At 42.3% G+C, this 16,945-nt stretch overlaps 1 protein-coding gene across 3 annotated transcripts in view; it reads right to left on the reverse strand.

The window, feature by feature from the left end:
• LOC136421196 (uncharacterized) overlaps positions 1-13,741 on the reverse strand; it is a 27,273-nt gene extending 13,532 nt beyond the window's left edge. Inside the window, exon 1 of one of the 3 annotated variants that reach the window (XM_066408376.1) lies at positions 13,463-13,741. The gene's annotated coding sequence lies outside the window, so the exon portion shown is untranslated. Of the gene's footprint in view, positions 1-450; positions 565-6,918; positions 7,117-13,462 lie in introns of those variants that run through there. The other 2 variants (XM_066408374.1, XM_066408375.1) reach the window with 2 other exon arrangements.
• Positions 13,742-16,945: the final 3,204 nt, after the last annotated feature.

The raw sequence follows: 16,945 nt of genomic DNA on the forward strand, positions 1-16,945 counted from the left end.
ACTAAACTACATTGTATGTAACGTTAGCCCACGGACTATAACATGTAGTTTTGTTTAGACATCAATAAAGTCAAAAACTCAAAATGCGTCTTCAAGAATAACTCGCACACAAATGTGGCAACGATCAGAAAAAAAGTCACCAACATAATTCCCAACTTAATGTAAGAAAAGCTGTTTTCTGATTGCATAGCTCTATATTGCACTGTAGTACTGCATTTATTGCGCTGGAGCAATACGTAATGGAAGAGAAGTTTTATGTGGACAAAACTAAAATAATCCGTAACCGTTATATCTTCCTCCAAGTTGTCAACATTTCTCTCCATTTCTCCCTACACTGAACCCAAGCCGAACTGACAAGACAATGGTGGTTATCAGATAATATCAAACTTCTGGTACTAGATCTATCACAACAACTATGTTGATGACATCAACTTGTGTGGAAACACTGACCTTCGAGATTTTGCAAAATATTTCGGTGCGGTCGGTTGCTACGATGTTGTTTCCACCCCTCTCCTCGCTACAAGTTCTCCCACACTAGCTGCCTAAAAATACCGCTATCTCTTACATCTGTGACCCCCTTCTCAGAATTCTTCAGGCTACATCGGAATTGTTGCTACCGTAGACTGCTTAATCTTTACACATACAATAAAGGACATCGATGCTGCTACCGTAAATATATTAATTTCTGTAAAAAACACGGGTAAAAAGCGACAATAAGAAAAATTTGGTGAAATATACAAGCCGAAACGCTGCCACATTTTGTATTAATTTGATATTTTACTGTTCGAAAAATTATATGAAATACGGTAGTTCGTCAGTTTTATCGTCTGCACATTTTCCCGCTCTTCAAACCACCCCTGAGCTGACTGTCGGAAACCCCAAAATATGACCGGAACCTTGGACGAACTCCAACATATTTATCACCAAGAATACTTGCTGCCCTCCTCAAGCGTCTCTCAGATGGTTCTTGTCTAAGATCAAAACATTCCTGTAGTTGATAGCATGGGGGGACGCCATTAACACTTGTTCTCTTCAATTTTGCAGGCGAGGGTCGGGTCACGTATTTGGGATGGTTGTTGGCACTGTTGGTGGGGAATATGGACCGTGTTTGTCACAGCACTTGGTCGTTATCGCCGTAGGATGTGTTGCCAAATTCAACTTGAGTGTCTGGCCAAAGTTTTGAGAAGTGCCATGTGCGACCACTTAACTTTATAACATTGTTTCTCAGGGTCTAACTTGGGGTGGGGGCTGTTGTAGAATTTCCTTGGGGGCATGTCAGCCCTAGAGTCAAGGAGTTTGGGGATTGGACTGTGTAGTACTCTCCAAGCAGAGTTTCGGCCCGACAAAAACGCCTAAACACGTCAAAAGCCAGCCGGAGCCGAACCTCTGCATGGAGAGTCCCGTGTAGGCCCAAGAAACAGTCAGGCATCCAGGCTAACCCTAACCCTGGTGAGTGGAGGAAAGAGAGAGAGACAGAGAGAGAGAGAGAGAGAGAGAGACAGAGAGAGAGAGAGACGTACACAGACGAGAGAGTGAGAGGGGGGATTCAGAGAAAGAGAGAGAAGGGAAGAGAGAGGGAAGGACAGAAAATAGATCTAGAGAGAGTGGTGGAGGGAGAGAGAGAAAAGATTCTGAGAGAGGCAGAGGAAGAGGGAAAGGGGGAGAAAGAGGGAGTGAGAGAAAAACAGTGACGCGAGTGAGAGAAAAACGAGAGAAAAGCGAGAGAGAGAGAGAGAGAGAGTGAGAGAGAGAGAGAGAGAGAGAGCATAGGAAATGCCAAGAAAGCAGATAAATTAGAAAGACACGAAGTGACTGAGCTCCAATTTCTACAGTACAAAGCAGGCAATGGAAGGATATAGCAGATCTCAAACATCTGCATGGATATTGCAAGAGACGTGATATTGACGAAGCCTGTCGACAACGAACTTCTCCATTTACAACACAAATACAATACTCCACATCACGGACATGCCAGGCGGAGCGATTTTGGGTCGTGACTCCTGAGTGACATGAAACTGGCCTCCCACAGAGTCCGGCCCATAAAAACACGGATAAGAACAACACTGATAAATGACCCCCGGTGCGAGTGGGGACTACCTGTCTAGATAGGTGACAGGGCGCACGTAGGTATAGCATATAGTGCTGTGTGCCTAAACTCATGTTCAGGTTCAGGTCCTGAACACAAGGCATATATGTGTGCTAGGAATACTTTGGTTGCATGTAAAATTGCAAGTTGGCGTAAAATTACATGCAATTTGAAAAATATACGTGCGAAATTATATACAGTCAGCTCAGTAAAAAAAAAATAACACAAAAACCAGCAATGTTTTTCCAGTGCAAATTTCATGATCTATGGGAAGTTTTAGATGGTTTAGAACAAAAGGGGGATAGCCAGCTAGATAGAGACTATTTGCAAGCAGTGAAAGACATGATCAGACATAGCCATAGATCATATCCAGTATTATCATAGCATGCAGACGATATTATTTGTCAGAATAATGCCCATTTCTATTTCTGACCTGTATTGCGTCCGTATGCATTTTACTGAATCAATCAGCACAAGGGCACAGAAAGCTTTCCCCAAAGGACAGCCAAATGACATATTTCTGTGGCGGGCTCCGGTCACCAGGGAGGTAACCATACTCCTGTAACAGCCCAACCGTGTCCGAACACTCCCAAATGTAAGCTAATATTTCCCCTGACGAGGCAAGTTATGCCGAAAGAACCCTCGAAGTAACATACACTCACCGTGACCTAAACTATCGCTGCATATAGTTCGCTTAATTGTGATTTACGTGGTATTTTATTTTACATATTGGATGCACATGTACTTGAACAACGCCGAACTTTTTTCGTCGCCGACAAAGCAACATATTATGGTCTGCCCTGACAGAGAAAATCGTCCAAGCCAAATAGACTCCCAACAGGCGATTCCATGTTGTGGGGCGGGGACTGTGAATGGGGTGTCTTTGTACAATATTAAGACATAAACTGATAAAGCATATAATCAAGTCTTCATAGGAAATCTGAATCCATACCTCAAGCGGTAAATTGACTTCATACTTGTTATAATAACAAAAATATCCTAATATAATATTACATGGGCAGCGTGTCTCTGAATATTGAATCGAGAAATAGAATAAAAGAAAAGCCGCTAACATTCGACAGCAACTATAGTATAAACGTCTAAGACCCCGTTCACACTCGTTTTTTTCAATCGCGATTGAAGTATAATCGCGATTGAATCGATCCGATCGCGATTGATTTTTTCAGTGTGAACGCTCCCAATCGCGATTGGAACGATCCAAAACGATCCAATCGCGATTGGATTGTAACTACCTCCGGAGGTAGTTTGATTGGATTAATCGCGATCGGATCCAATCCAATCCTATCAAATTTTGAGTGTGAACACAACTACGATTCATTCCATCGCGATCGGCGGAGATTTCGGCTGGTTCCGGGGGTGGGAGGTCATACATGCGGGTATGTGGGGTCATAGTTCGCATCGCGCGGGAAAACAAACCCAATCCGCTCGTCAGATCGCTCTCTTACAACAACAACAACTTTTCATCGTCAACAATGCCCAAGAAGAAGAATAAAACTCCGTCAGCAACTTCAGCTGGTGGCAGATGGCGCGATGAGGAGACCAGGGTCCTCATCGCAATCTGGGGGAGAGAGGAGGTGCAGGCCAAACTGGGGAAATGTCACCGAAAGAGGGACATTTACCGCACCAAGTGACAATGTCTAGCGGAAAAATAGACACAAAACAAGGACAACAACAACATTTACCAGATGATCGCCGATAGCATGCTTCAATCGTGCTTCAATCGCGATCGGATCACGGCGTACTTTAATCCACTTGGCGAAAAGCAGTGTGAACGCAAAAGTTTCTTTGCGTTCAATCGCGATCGGATCGAACAATTGCGATTATACTTCAATCGCGATTGAAAAAAATGAGTGTGAACGGGGTCTTAATGCAACTGCAGCACATGTACAGATAGTTGTAAAACATTGTTTACATGATCGTTAGGTTGCAACCAATACTTAGTACTACCCCGCAAAGATCAACATGTACTGAATAAGTAGCCACCTATATACATATTGTGTTTCGATCAGTAAATGAACCTTTCTCTATTCCGCTAAACCTAATAACAAATTCATTAGCAAGCCTGAAATAACATAAACAACTCTGCGTAGTGATTGACAAAGGGGCGTAATGGGGCTCCTGAGTCAATAGTAATCATCCGCCAACAAAAGAAGTGTGTGGTACTGTTGTTTACCCCCCGCAAATAGTACTAGGTGTTAATGTGTTAGCACGTACACAAATTTGCAGAAACTACAAACCATCTGTTTTTGTCATAAACACTGGTTTTGTATTTTTATCTTCATTTAGTCCAAGAGTCCACAAAAAATGTCACTGTTTTGTGGTGTTTAGAACGATCACATAACACCACATAGACTAGTGTGACAGGTATTAGTATGTAACTGGTAACGTAATACACGGCTAAGACTACCTGAATGGTAAAGTGATACCGTTGCTCAAAGGCAAAGCTATATTCTCCCAGCGACTGATTTATTACGTTCTGTGCAACTTTTATGACAAAAAGGTCAGAGACCTACCCGTGGAATTTTTATACCCTACGCAGCTCACGTAGTTTAGCCGTTATGGCAAGAACGGATATGCCCCATGCGGAAAATAGAGCAGGTTTTTACACAGGTAATGACTATGATTAACATAGATACAAGACAAAGACTAGGGGAGAACCGTTGTTGAGTTAAGGAGGTTTAAAATTGAACCAAGATATGTATGAATTACTATGAAACATTTTGTACTGTACAACGTGAGAAAATAAAGAAAATCTCACGGCATGTTAATGAAATTGTACGATCGTCCAACGCGTCGTAGAATGATTTCTCGGCAAAACATGAAAAGGAAAACATTTTCTGACCTATTTGAACCCCCCTTGGTTGAAAACGGTTAATCCCTCACCACTTAGCCGAAGGGAAAGATTGCAAGTCACCCAGACTACCACCACTCGGCTCAACGTAAACACAAAAGGTTCAAAACAACTGCTAATACTCTGCCCCTAAGCCGCTACATTCCACATCTGTAAACCTTACGGCAAACAAACCATTTCAACCAGTTCAGGGCTTAGCCATTTATTTTTCGTGAAAACAAGGAAAGACAAGGAAGTTTGCAGACATGAAAATATTTGATTCTTGACGCAGAAAAACAACAGTCGTCACACGTTTACATATCGACAAAAGACATTTGGCGACCCTCCAAAATACGTGTAGACGCAAGGTGCATTTTGCCCACCTCCCTAAGGAAATACATGTAACGTTACATGTCTATCTAAAGCAATATATCACCAATAGCTCGGCGTTTTGCATTTGTCGATAGTCGAGGACTGCAGATTTTTCATACAGATTTCATCGACAGATGTAAATCACTGAACCATTGGTGCTAACCCTTGGGGAGGGGGGCAGCAGGTGGAAAATAGGAGCCCAAATTAGGATAATTTCTTTTCAGATAAGGGGTCTATTCACAACATTAGCTACAGTTCCGTTTGTAGTTCAAAAACTAACTTGGTTCAGTTAGATTAACCCCAAACAGATGTTCATTTGTGGCTTCTTTTGCATATAAATTTTCAGATTTCTAGTATTTTTTTAATCGACCAATATAAACAAACCACACAAAAGACGAACAAAATGGGGCAAAATAACACGCCTGCTTGGTGGGTAAGATTTGCTGGATTGTATATGATATGGGTCCCTTTAAAAGAGGGCTATTGAGTATTGAATGTACGGTAAACGTGAACAACAATGGCGCCAAAGGACCAATCTTTATGGACCTTTACCCTTTGCCCAGCTGGCCGTTTTAAAACGGGGTCGCCTGACTTGTGCCTTCTCTCAAGAGGTTTCAAGCGTGGTGTTTGGAACACCCTTGTCACAAAAGACTGGGGGCCTAAAATGGAAACGTTACGAAACGGGTCGAAAATAACACAAGCTCTCGAGACCCTCAAAAGTTAGCTTGGATGTCAGACTGTTTTCAGGGCCTACATAGGCCAACTCTTCGGCTCTAGGGCCAAGATATCCCGTAGGAAATTCTACAACAACCCCCAAATTTGCGCAGAGGACAGAAGAGACTCGGGCGCTATAATAGGTTTGGATACAGGCTAGTACGATAGATAGATATAAGATTCTGGCAAAAGAACAGTTCAACTAGAACCGGCACTTGTTTTGACATGGCAGCTGAGATATTTCAATGGTGTAAACGGCATGACAAACATAAGACACTTGTCTCAAGGCCAAGTTTTCGTTCTAGGTGCACACAAACATGTATAACACTGTTGTCAGGCAAAGTTTTTAGCTCGTACTTGTTGACTATGCATAAATTATGCATACACTAACTCAATAATCCAACTCCAAAATCAACACACATGTGTACTGCGGTACCAAAATTAAAACGGATTACGTAATTATGGGCTACTTTGAATTGAACATCCGCCAGACTGCCAGACTTGATCAAATCTGTCTACTTTGACCTTTGAAATCTCAAACCCCAGCGTGGTTTCTAGAGAATTTTTGATTGTCTGGTCAATTTGGGATAACGCAAAACAGCCGGGCCATTTGGCGAGCGACCGTTGGGTAAAGTAAGCATAACCGGCATATGGCAGCCGACCGTTAGGTAGAGTGGGAGGGCGGTACGGGCAAAGTCCACTACAAAAACAACATTCATAACCAATTTTCTACACAACCAGACACACTTAAACACCCAACCTCTACAACAATCTGTATATAAACGTTAGGAAAGCTAGAACGAAGCTAAACGGTTGAGAAAAACAAGTACTACGAAGCGACAACACATGAGCAACACATGGACTGAAACGAAGCGAACATTCGTAAACGACTTACCCAAATTCAGCTCACGCAGCAATCCCCATACTACAGGTGTAACAGATATATCCTTGGAGCGTAAGATATCCTCTGGATACACGTATATTGCAGCCCGTATTTCTAAAACGACGCTGTATCGCCGGTATACAGCCCTCTACCCCGGGTCTGTCCTGAACTGTGTCTGCGCGAGGTAGTGCTAGGACGGCGTATTTGGGGTGCAAGTTGGGCCCATGAATATCAATTACTGGTTTGTGTCAAAGGCCGCAGTTGTCTGAATGGAAGCCGCACACGTAACAAAACACAAAAGGTGTGGAAAGATTTAAAGACACAAAAGAAATGTAAATGACCATTCAATGTATGGCTGATGTATTTCTACACTTGATTTGTATTTCCTGGCTGTGTTGTCTATACATATTTGTTTCCCTTGTATTCATGGTGTTATGTTTTGGAACATTACTAATTTTAAACATAATACATGTATCAGCAATTTCTGAGGAAGTACAATATATCAGACCACTGCTTTTGAATGTCAATTGTTAGCTTTATATAAAGGCTGTAGCAGGTAATATTCATTTTGATATCCTGTAATTCGATGCTTCAAGGTAATAATGATGATTATCAGTTACACAATTATCACACGCAGACACAATGATACACAAGGAATACGTAGGCATACAAAGAAGAATCATTGATGTAAGAAATCTCCATATCTCACAATGGTAGTTTTGTGCTAGTTTGGTAAAAATTTTCTATGTATCTTAACCCTGTATCTTGTGTACGCCTTCATATGTATTTTACTCTTATTTTAGCGTCTCAATGTGCTTTATGAAAGTTCGTATTGAATTGTGTATATTGTTCAGTTCCCAGGGCTAACCCTTTGTAATAGCATTCGGCTAGTTGGGTAGCCCTGACTGTACTATTTTTTACAGCCAAATAAATCAATCAAATCAAATCTCACAATGGTAAGAAAAAAGAAAGGACCTTTAATGCCCACATTAAAGGAATGATTCAATATAAATACAGACAGGGGACGTTTGGCCATTTTACGTCAGTTAATGGTTCGCTAAAGAAATCGATAAAAAGAATATAAATCAGAAAGGCGTTCCGAGTAATTGTAACGTCTAGTCACGTCCTAACTGATTGTATCAGGCAGTCGCGGTCGTTCTAGATGGATATAGATATCCCTGAGTTGGTTAAAGAATAAGTACCTCACTTTGTCTTCAGCAGTATCGTGACTAGCTAGACTTGTTTACAAGCCAACCTATCTATGACTAATAAATGCAAACCAAGGGGGTTCAAACCTCCATGTACAAAGTTGGAACAAAGAAACAAACAAACAAAATACAAACAAAAAAACGAACTGTTTATTTCTAAATATGACATGACAAAACGTCTACACGTCTTAGCGTAGGTATCAGATGAAAAGAAAAAAAAACAAGGCTTTTGGAATTGTCAGGAAGAAATATGGATAAGTGTTGTCAAGATTTAATGGACGGTGATCATTCAAAGGACACAAGCATCTAAAGACTGAACTTTGATACATATACTTCAGGTTTTCTATGTTAGTTTAGCGATTACGGAGTTTTTTTATAAATATGAATTGATTTTGGAATTTTCTTTTTATTTGAGTTGAATGTGTGATAGTTTTGCCGATTTGTTAAAAATAGAGAGAACGCTAGCGACCCCCCAAAACACCCCTCGGAATAAAATGGTATCGCGACCCTGTGACGTCAATATCAAGATGGCGGCCACCACACATGCCAACGGATCAAACAAAGGTTTTGCTACGCAAACCTGTAAATACCATGCTGATTTGTATGTTGGGTAGATACACGTTTCCCCTGTAGTTTCTTTTGGTCTATCTGGCTCTGAAGTGACGCTAACCAGTTATACTTTTGTCCCCGCCGTTAACACACACACAGAGGGGCTGCCGTGACGTGTGCCCGTCCTGTGCAAACAATAGCCGCCCTCCCTCCCTACAGACGATCATTTACCCCGTACTTACACAACCCTGCGTGTGAGAATGCAGAAAATCCCCCAAATCCCCAACAGACCGCCGATTTCTGATGACTTTACCAGATAATATTTGCTGTATTTGGTTGGGTTCGTGGTTTTATATTTGGAAAATGGTGAATTATGAAGTGTAGTTTGTGTCTTTTTACTGTAAACTGTAAAATTTTGCTCCAAGTCGTCAAAAAGTCATTGTTGCAGACTAAAACGTCACATTTATTCAATGTAAAGATGTACTCATAAGTAGGACTGACGGCTTATCAAATCAAGATACCGTGACTTTTCAAATCCATGGATTCATCCATAACGTGTCATTATCTAAATTTTTAATCAAAAGTTTCTGTGTATACACAGTATTTTGTCGGCTTCTTACTCAACTCTTTTTATTATGTGTCAAATCGTGGTCCATTATGGGGACATTGAACCATTGTTGTTAGAATCTTCATTGACGTCTCAATTTCTAAATTTGGCGATTTAAAGAGGACCGTGAAATGTGGTTGATACCACAGAGACCACAAAGGGGTGCAGTTTGTGCCACTTTCCTACCCAATCACTGCGACCATTGTGTGTGAAATTGCGAGAAAAACAGGGGGAAATTACGGGTTTTGTGGTGAGAGTGTCGGGGTGAAAAGTTTGTACCGCAGACTGCTAAGTTTCAAATGGCCAACTGTTCTGGTTCGACCCAGAAAGCCGCAAAATGAAATGACAAACGGATATTTCAAACTCAGAGTCCACCTGTCAGACAAAGTTACAAGGGGCGAGTGTAACTAAGCCTCTACCAGACTCCACAGGTCGCTGGAGAAATAGTACAAATTCGGCAAATAGACAGATAACATGCCAGAGGAGTTAGCTGCCCATGGAGTACAGTTTGCGACCTAGGCCAGCTAACTCCTCTGGCATGTTATCTGTCTATTTGCCGAATTTCTACTATTTCTCCAGCGACCTGTGGAGCCTGGTAGAGGCTAAGTGTAACTAAGCTTAAGGGTAGGGTAGTCCATTTTACACGTTTTACAAGTTTTGGACACGACTTTACAGCCTGACGCAGGACATTAAAAGAAATCTTGGCAGAAATACAAGAAAAAAAAAAAACAACAACACACCGATACCTCAGAAGTTAACTGATTCTCAATCGTAGTGTTTTTGTTGAATATGTATAACATATATCGCTTTACCGGCATGATTATGGACGAAAAATACTGCGTTTTTTTTAAATGCATATGTTTAGAAGCGACATGACGGACATCGATTCTTATAATTAAAAAAAAAAATCTTGCAAGGGATTCATAAGGGTTATCCTGAAAAGCTTAAGCCCCATGGCGGTATCAATTCATCTCAGCCTAGTACCCGAACCTATTACATGTACAGTACTCTTACTAGTCCTCTTTATACTGTATGTGCCTAAGAGGACGAAGAGACTTAGCCTGGAGTCCAGCCTGGTTTAAGAGCTTTGGTCCGCTCCCAACGGTAATATTGCTACTACTGGCCCCGCCACATAGCGGCGTCCTAACAAGGCTGGACTCCAGACTAGCAGAGAGCTACAATAGGTTTAAATTTGGATAGTCTCTGCCGGACTAACTACTCTGTGTTATATTATACTAACAGATTAAGGCTTTGAATATATGATGTAGGAATGAGTAGTTAACATTGTACTTCTTTGTTCAGTTTATTGACATACTTGTGCTTGTAAAATATGTATCTCATTCTGTATGATGTATGATGTTGACAATAAAAGTGTCCTGAATTCTGATTCCAGTTTTGCAATGTTAAACTGTATTTGTTGTACCACTTCGGCCGAAATATAAACACAAAAGAAGAAGCAAACAAGAAGAGAATCGCCACTAGCTAGTCTTTGAAAATTAGATCTTATTATCGTCAATTGTAACGACTTCAAATTCAACGCTCCTTGCGTGTTAACGACATAAAGAACATGAGATTTTGTCCTAATTGAACAAAGCTGATCGTTACTGTAGCCTGTTAGACAGCAGACGCCGTCGCAATTATACTAAAATTGGCAGTGGGATTGGCTTTCAACAGTCTTCCCTTCCCGGCAAAGTACGAAAAGAATACTGTAAAAAAGGATACGTCTGCGGTGGTCTTACGTTCGTGATTTCCGCGGCGACCGCTTCACCGCAAATTTATTTGTTTATTTAGCCTCCGATGCAGACTCCTCCCGGCTGTTTTCTTTTTCAAGTTACATTTTATATACTATTACATTTTTTTTCTTATTGCTGGCCGGCAATAAGAAAAAAAAATGTAATAGTATAAAAAATGTAACTTGAAAAAGAAAACAGCCGGGAGGAGTCTGCATCGGAGGCTATTGTTTATTAGGGTTTTTCACAAAGTGGATTTAAAACCACCGCGACCGTAGTGGCAGTGGGTTGTTATCTGCTAGTACTGTGTCTAGGGCTGGCCTCTCATTCATCGCCTTTTACGTCATTCACCCATTTTCACACCTAGATCGTGTGAGGAAAGTCGTGTAAAGCGCCCTTCCCAAGTACACAACATCGGTGGCATGTCAGGGGATTTGAACTTCTCATGACCTCTGCATTCTGGGCGAAACACCAAAACCATTACGCCACACGGCACCACACTTTTAAGATAAAAGTTACAGTATAAAGTGATAGCCCGCCAAAGGTATCATTCTTTCACTGTCTGGTTTTTAGAAGGACTGAAAAGAAACCATCAGATGTGTTTCCGTGACTTTCAGCCTTAAATCCCTTCTTGATACTGACAGAGCGGATACGATACTTGAAAGCTATTGCCGTTATGGCAAAGGGGGCCCAACCACGTTGATTCCACCTAGGTAAACTCGCCCCCCCCTCTAAAACGACGCCTTTCATGCATACCGTCTTTTACGTATACGCATAGTCCATTTTCTTTATACGATGGCTTCTAAGAATACCGACAAAAACATCGAGGTCGGCAGCGCTTTTGTGAAAATGGCCTAAAGATGTACCAAAAGAAGAAACTGATCGTTAAAGCCAAGCGAGGCCATGTCTTACAGGCTAGCATTAAAGTAAATCCTTATCCACCTCCCCCACCTAGCGAACTATTCGGCCCGGAGGGTTCGAGTCGTACGAATGTGCGTGTTTAGAATAATTAACCAGGTAACCCGAAATGCCTTGCCGAGCGATCCGGAAAAAACAACTGTAGTTAAAACCCATTATCCCATTATTCTACATTTTTTTCTGACCAAAAATGTTACCAATGTATAATATACTCACGCACGCACGCACGCACGCACACACGCACGCACGCGCACACACACACACACACACACACACACACACACACACACACACACACACACACACACACACACACACACACACCTCCATTCTTCATGGACAGTAACAAATTGCAAGTCCCTTTGTCATATGTTTGCATTGTTCGATAAAAACATTATGACAAAAACTTAACAGGGACGACATACCAACAAGCTGATGAGATGTTACAACAAGTAAGACCATGCCCATTGCAGAATAAAGTCTGTCCTTGTGGTAAGCCCTCTACTTTACAAAGTAAGACTGCTCGATTGCGTGTATGACACCTGTAGATTTAGATAAGCACACTGCACCACGCCACAACTAATCCACCCTGGGGCAAAAGAAAATAAAGGAAACCGTGTGTCTAGAGAGGGGAGTGATAAACTTACATCAAAACCGTATTTTATCTTGCTTGGAGGTAGATTGTGAATCTTTTATCTTCAAAGGGGGATCCATTTATCGTTTCAGTGATGTTTTTTGGAGAGACAGAATTTTTATCGACTTCTGCGTTAGCGTTACGCGGCCGACAGGTTAGAACAAAACATCTGGCGCCTGGAAAAGAACCTATGTATACATGTAGCTAGCACTTTCAGTTTTCAACCTTCTTCTAGCCGAAGTTGCTATCTATCCATACTCACATTTGATCCCAAGAAAACACTAGGCTAAAATGCTCTCTTTATAGCCTGGATGCAATACCCCCGATTTCTATAGTATCTGTTGTAGAAATTCTCTGGGGGTATGTTGGATCTAGAGCCGAGAAGTTGGCCTGTGTAGCCTGACCCCGGAAACAGTCTGGCATTTAGATTACTTTATTTACCACAAAAGTTAGTCGGACGTGGGTCTAACATCTACTAACATAGTTCCACCAGGGTACATAATTAAGCCACCCTGAAAAGATACGTCCAAACAGATGTCCAACCCAACGTCCCCCAGTATAATGCACTCCTGTATATCTAAACTGTGCATACCTGGGGTGTGCTGCTCCCTCAAACCCACAGTTTTTCAAAGTTGTGAACTTATGTGACCTGGCGGATTAATGTTAATCTAGTTTATATGATAAATTCTCCAGAGAAAACAGACGTGTGCGAGGGAGCCGGTCGAGGTCACAAGAGGTCAACCAAAACAAGGGCGCGGCAATCTCACCATCCACCTGTTCACGATTTAACAATTATTCTTTCATCACACAAAAATCAAAGCGAGGACATTTACTCTGAAGATTATATTAACGAGAATAACGATATCACATGTGCACAGTATGGTGTCTGTAAAATTGACGGCCAACTTACCGATTTTTGACGAAACGTGGACCCGAGTTCAGAGATGAGGGCGTTGTAGGCTTCTGAGCCTTCTCTATCACCTGGCAGAAATACAGAATTTTGCTTGGCTATTCTTTAGAGTAGAGTAGACTTTTTTCCGAATGGTCTTAAAGGAGTAATTGAGAGCGAAAGACTAACATTTAGCAACCTGGGCTCGCCACTCTGTCCCTTGTCTTGTGATGGAAAGAGACGAAAACTGGAACAACCGCATTTTTGGAAAGTCTGCGTAGCATCCACCAATATCCTAAGGGAAGAAAGACGCGCTCACTTGTAACGTTTGGAATCTCAAAAACTTTCTCTGACAATCATATTGACTTAAGTACACGTGCGAGCAGAAAGACTGTAGTGATAACAGGTAATTTGTATGTAATTATCACTTAATAAGTAGTCTTCGAATGATAAATGTGCGAGTGTCTTTTCATTTCGACGCGGTGGGTGATTGGCATTTACATTCTTGTGCGGTCCCAACCTGTAATTTCCACTAATTATAACATTTGCCACTTTCCAAATTTAGTAGAACTATCAGACATACTGTCTTGCCGGCTAACTGTAAACTAAAAGCCATAGAAGTAGGAAGTGGTTCTCATTTTGCTCGAAAGTTGAAACAGGTGCCATAAGTGGACATTTTCCTGTATATTTGATATACGCCTCGGAGCTACTACGATTACCTGATGCTTTTGTCCATTTTCTAAAGCTTCGTTGAAAGTTTCATGTCGCCCCAATTAACCTTTTAAACAATCGCATTTTGCCTTCAGGCGCCAAACCCCTGAACCCAATGTCGAGAAGAGTGGGGTAACTCTCTATTCTCCAAGCAGACCTAAAAGTGGCTCGCCTGACTGCCATCCTAGTAGCCTCTACCAGGCTCCGCGCGATCGCTGGGAAGATAGTAGAAATCGGCCAAATAGAGTGAATAGTATGCCGGGGGTAGTCCGTTATACAGTGAAGTTCAATAGGCGATCGCTGTATAGCGGACTACCCCGGCTAGCCCTGGCATACTATTCACTCTATTTGGCCGATTTCTACTATTTTCCCAGCGATCGCACAGAGCCTGTAGAAGCACCCTAGTTAGTTGACCTCCCATAGCTCTCCCTTCCCCAACCAAGGCTAGGGGTCCTGGAACTAACTAGGGTGCCACTCAGGCTATAGCCTCTACCAGTCTACCAGGCTCCACGGGACGCTGGGAAAATCGTAGAAATTGGCCAGATAGACGGATAACATGCCAGAGAAGTTAGTCCGCTATAGAAGTTACAGTTTGCGATCTCAAGATGGCAAATGGTCCCTACCTCCATAGCCGACTCCCTTAGCATACTATTCACTCTATTTGGCCAAATTCTACTATTTTTTTAGCCATCCGCGGAGCCTGGTAAAGGCTATCCTCGCCCCACACATGTACTGTATATCGAACACGGGAATGCCCCCCTCCCTCCCACGGGACGACAGCTGCACCAGACAAGTGTTCCTCCCCTATACACGCTCCCTGCACCTTGTTAGCCTGGGGATTTATTGAAGACCCCTGTCTGATCCCCACATTCCTGTCTTCACCTTACCGACCTCATTTTCAGACGTTTTACCGAACTGTCCGATCCGTTTAGCCTCCATAGCAGGCTCTCTGGGCCTTTTCTTGCGCTTATAATTAATACACTTTTTGCTGATGCATTCGACTTCATTTTCAAACGTTTTACCGAACTGTTCAATCCGTTTTCATCTGGCCTCCATAGAAGGCTTTCTGGGCCTTTTGTACCCTGGGTTCCAGACTGTTTATCGGGCCTTTTAGCCGGTTCTCTTTAGCCGGTACCTTGCAGTCAGTTCCTCCCGGTGGCACAGAGACCCCAGCCGGCCGAACCCTAATTAGCGCACCGGGGGAGTTCTAGCCGGGGAGTTGACCGGCCCTTTCTAGTATAAGGGGCGCGGTTCAGCGTTGATTAAGACTGGGCGGGCAGACTGTTCTCTGGCCACCGTAGGAAATTGCTAGCGACCCGGTACTAGTTTGGCGCCCAGGGAAGGCCTTTTGGGGGGCTTTAAAAATACACCTTTTGCTGATGACTTCGTCCTAATGGTTACGGGCTGCCCGACTGGCTGCATAAACGGCCCAGTACAAGAAGATGGCATCAGTATAGTAAAAAGTGTATCATAAGCTCACAAAATGACCCAGAGAGCCTGGCAGCGAGGCTAGTCTTAATTTGACACTTTGGGGCTTTCTGGAGAGCTGTATACAGAGTTTCCCTTTTACTTCCTTAAAGTAGCTTCCATTTCATCATTGTTGTCATAAAGTTGTTCTAAAGACAGTACAACCTGCCCAAGAAGACCACTTTGGAGAACTATAAAATCTGGTCTATGTGGACAGGTATTTAGTTTAGACAGGATTCTTATTGCTTGTCTCAATGGGGAAAATTATGTAAGCCCCACTAAACAAAAAAAACTAAAAAAAACTAACATTAACCAGGTGGTCCTTATGTAGAGGTGGTCACTCGCACAGGTCTGACAGTATATCAATGGCCAGGTGGTCCTTATGTAGAGGTGGTAACTAATGTACAGGTTTGACTGCAGTTCTATCTTGTGACTGTTTGCTACACTATAGTGCCGGGAGATGTACCGTAAGATGCGAAGTTTCTCCGCAAACCTACAGTACATTACACGGGAAGGTCCAGGCCTTTGCAAAGAGAGTCAAAACCAACATTCAAGACTTATGATTTGTGTGGTCCCGGGGCTATAGAAACAGGGATGGGCGCCATATGGTGAAGAAAGGACTTCAACTTAATTTAACATAATGAGATTTCTACGAACTTGTTTTCCCAGTAGAGGTACGGCTAGTGCACATAATAGACGTAACAAATTCCAGAATGAACACTACTGCCCTTTGCCAGCTACCAATTAATTCATTGTTGGCAGAAAGTTTCATTGTTTTACACACTTGTATCTTGCGTTAAGAGTGAATGTTACAGTGCCTAGCGACGTTCCAGAAGATTCGAAGTTTCTCGGCGAAGTGCTGAACACCCATAGTCTTGATGAAGTCACATGCGTACTTTGATACAATACACAGGGAGGTTCTGGTCTTCAAACACTCTAAGTCCTGCAAAGAGATTAAAAACCAAGATTTTAGACTTATGATCTGTGTGGCCCCGGGGCTATAGAAACATGGATGGGCCCCATATGGTGACGAAAGGACTTCAACTTAATTAAACATAACCTACATTTCCACGAACGTTCACCTTGCCCCTCCTTTTTTCCCATTAGACGTGCGGATATTGCACACAATAGACGTAACAAATAACCCATATACCAGAATGAAACATCGTCAAAGCCCACTGCTGCCACCAGTGTAATGAAAATGCATGACTCTGAATCATTTTGTGCATATTTCACCACGTATTTCTGGTAAAAAAAGAGCACCCAGTGAAAAGGACGTCGACTTGGTTATTTCATTCTGAAAACTTTGCAATTCGATCCACGTCC

This window comes from Branchiostoma lanceolatum, chromosome 15 (assembly GCF_035083965.1).
Source record: "Branchiostoma lanceolatum isolate klBraLanc5 chromosome 15, klBraLanc5.hap2, whole genome shotgun sequence".
In the NCBI taxonomy this organism is placed as follows: Eukaryota; Metazoa; Chordata; class Leptocardii; order Amphioxiformes; family Branchiostomatidae; genus Branchiostoma; species Branchiostoma lanceolatum.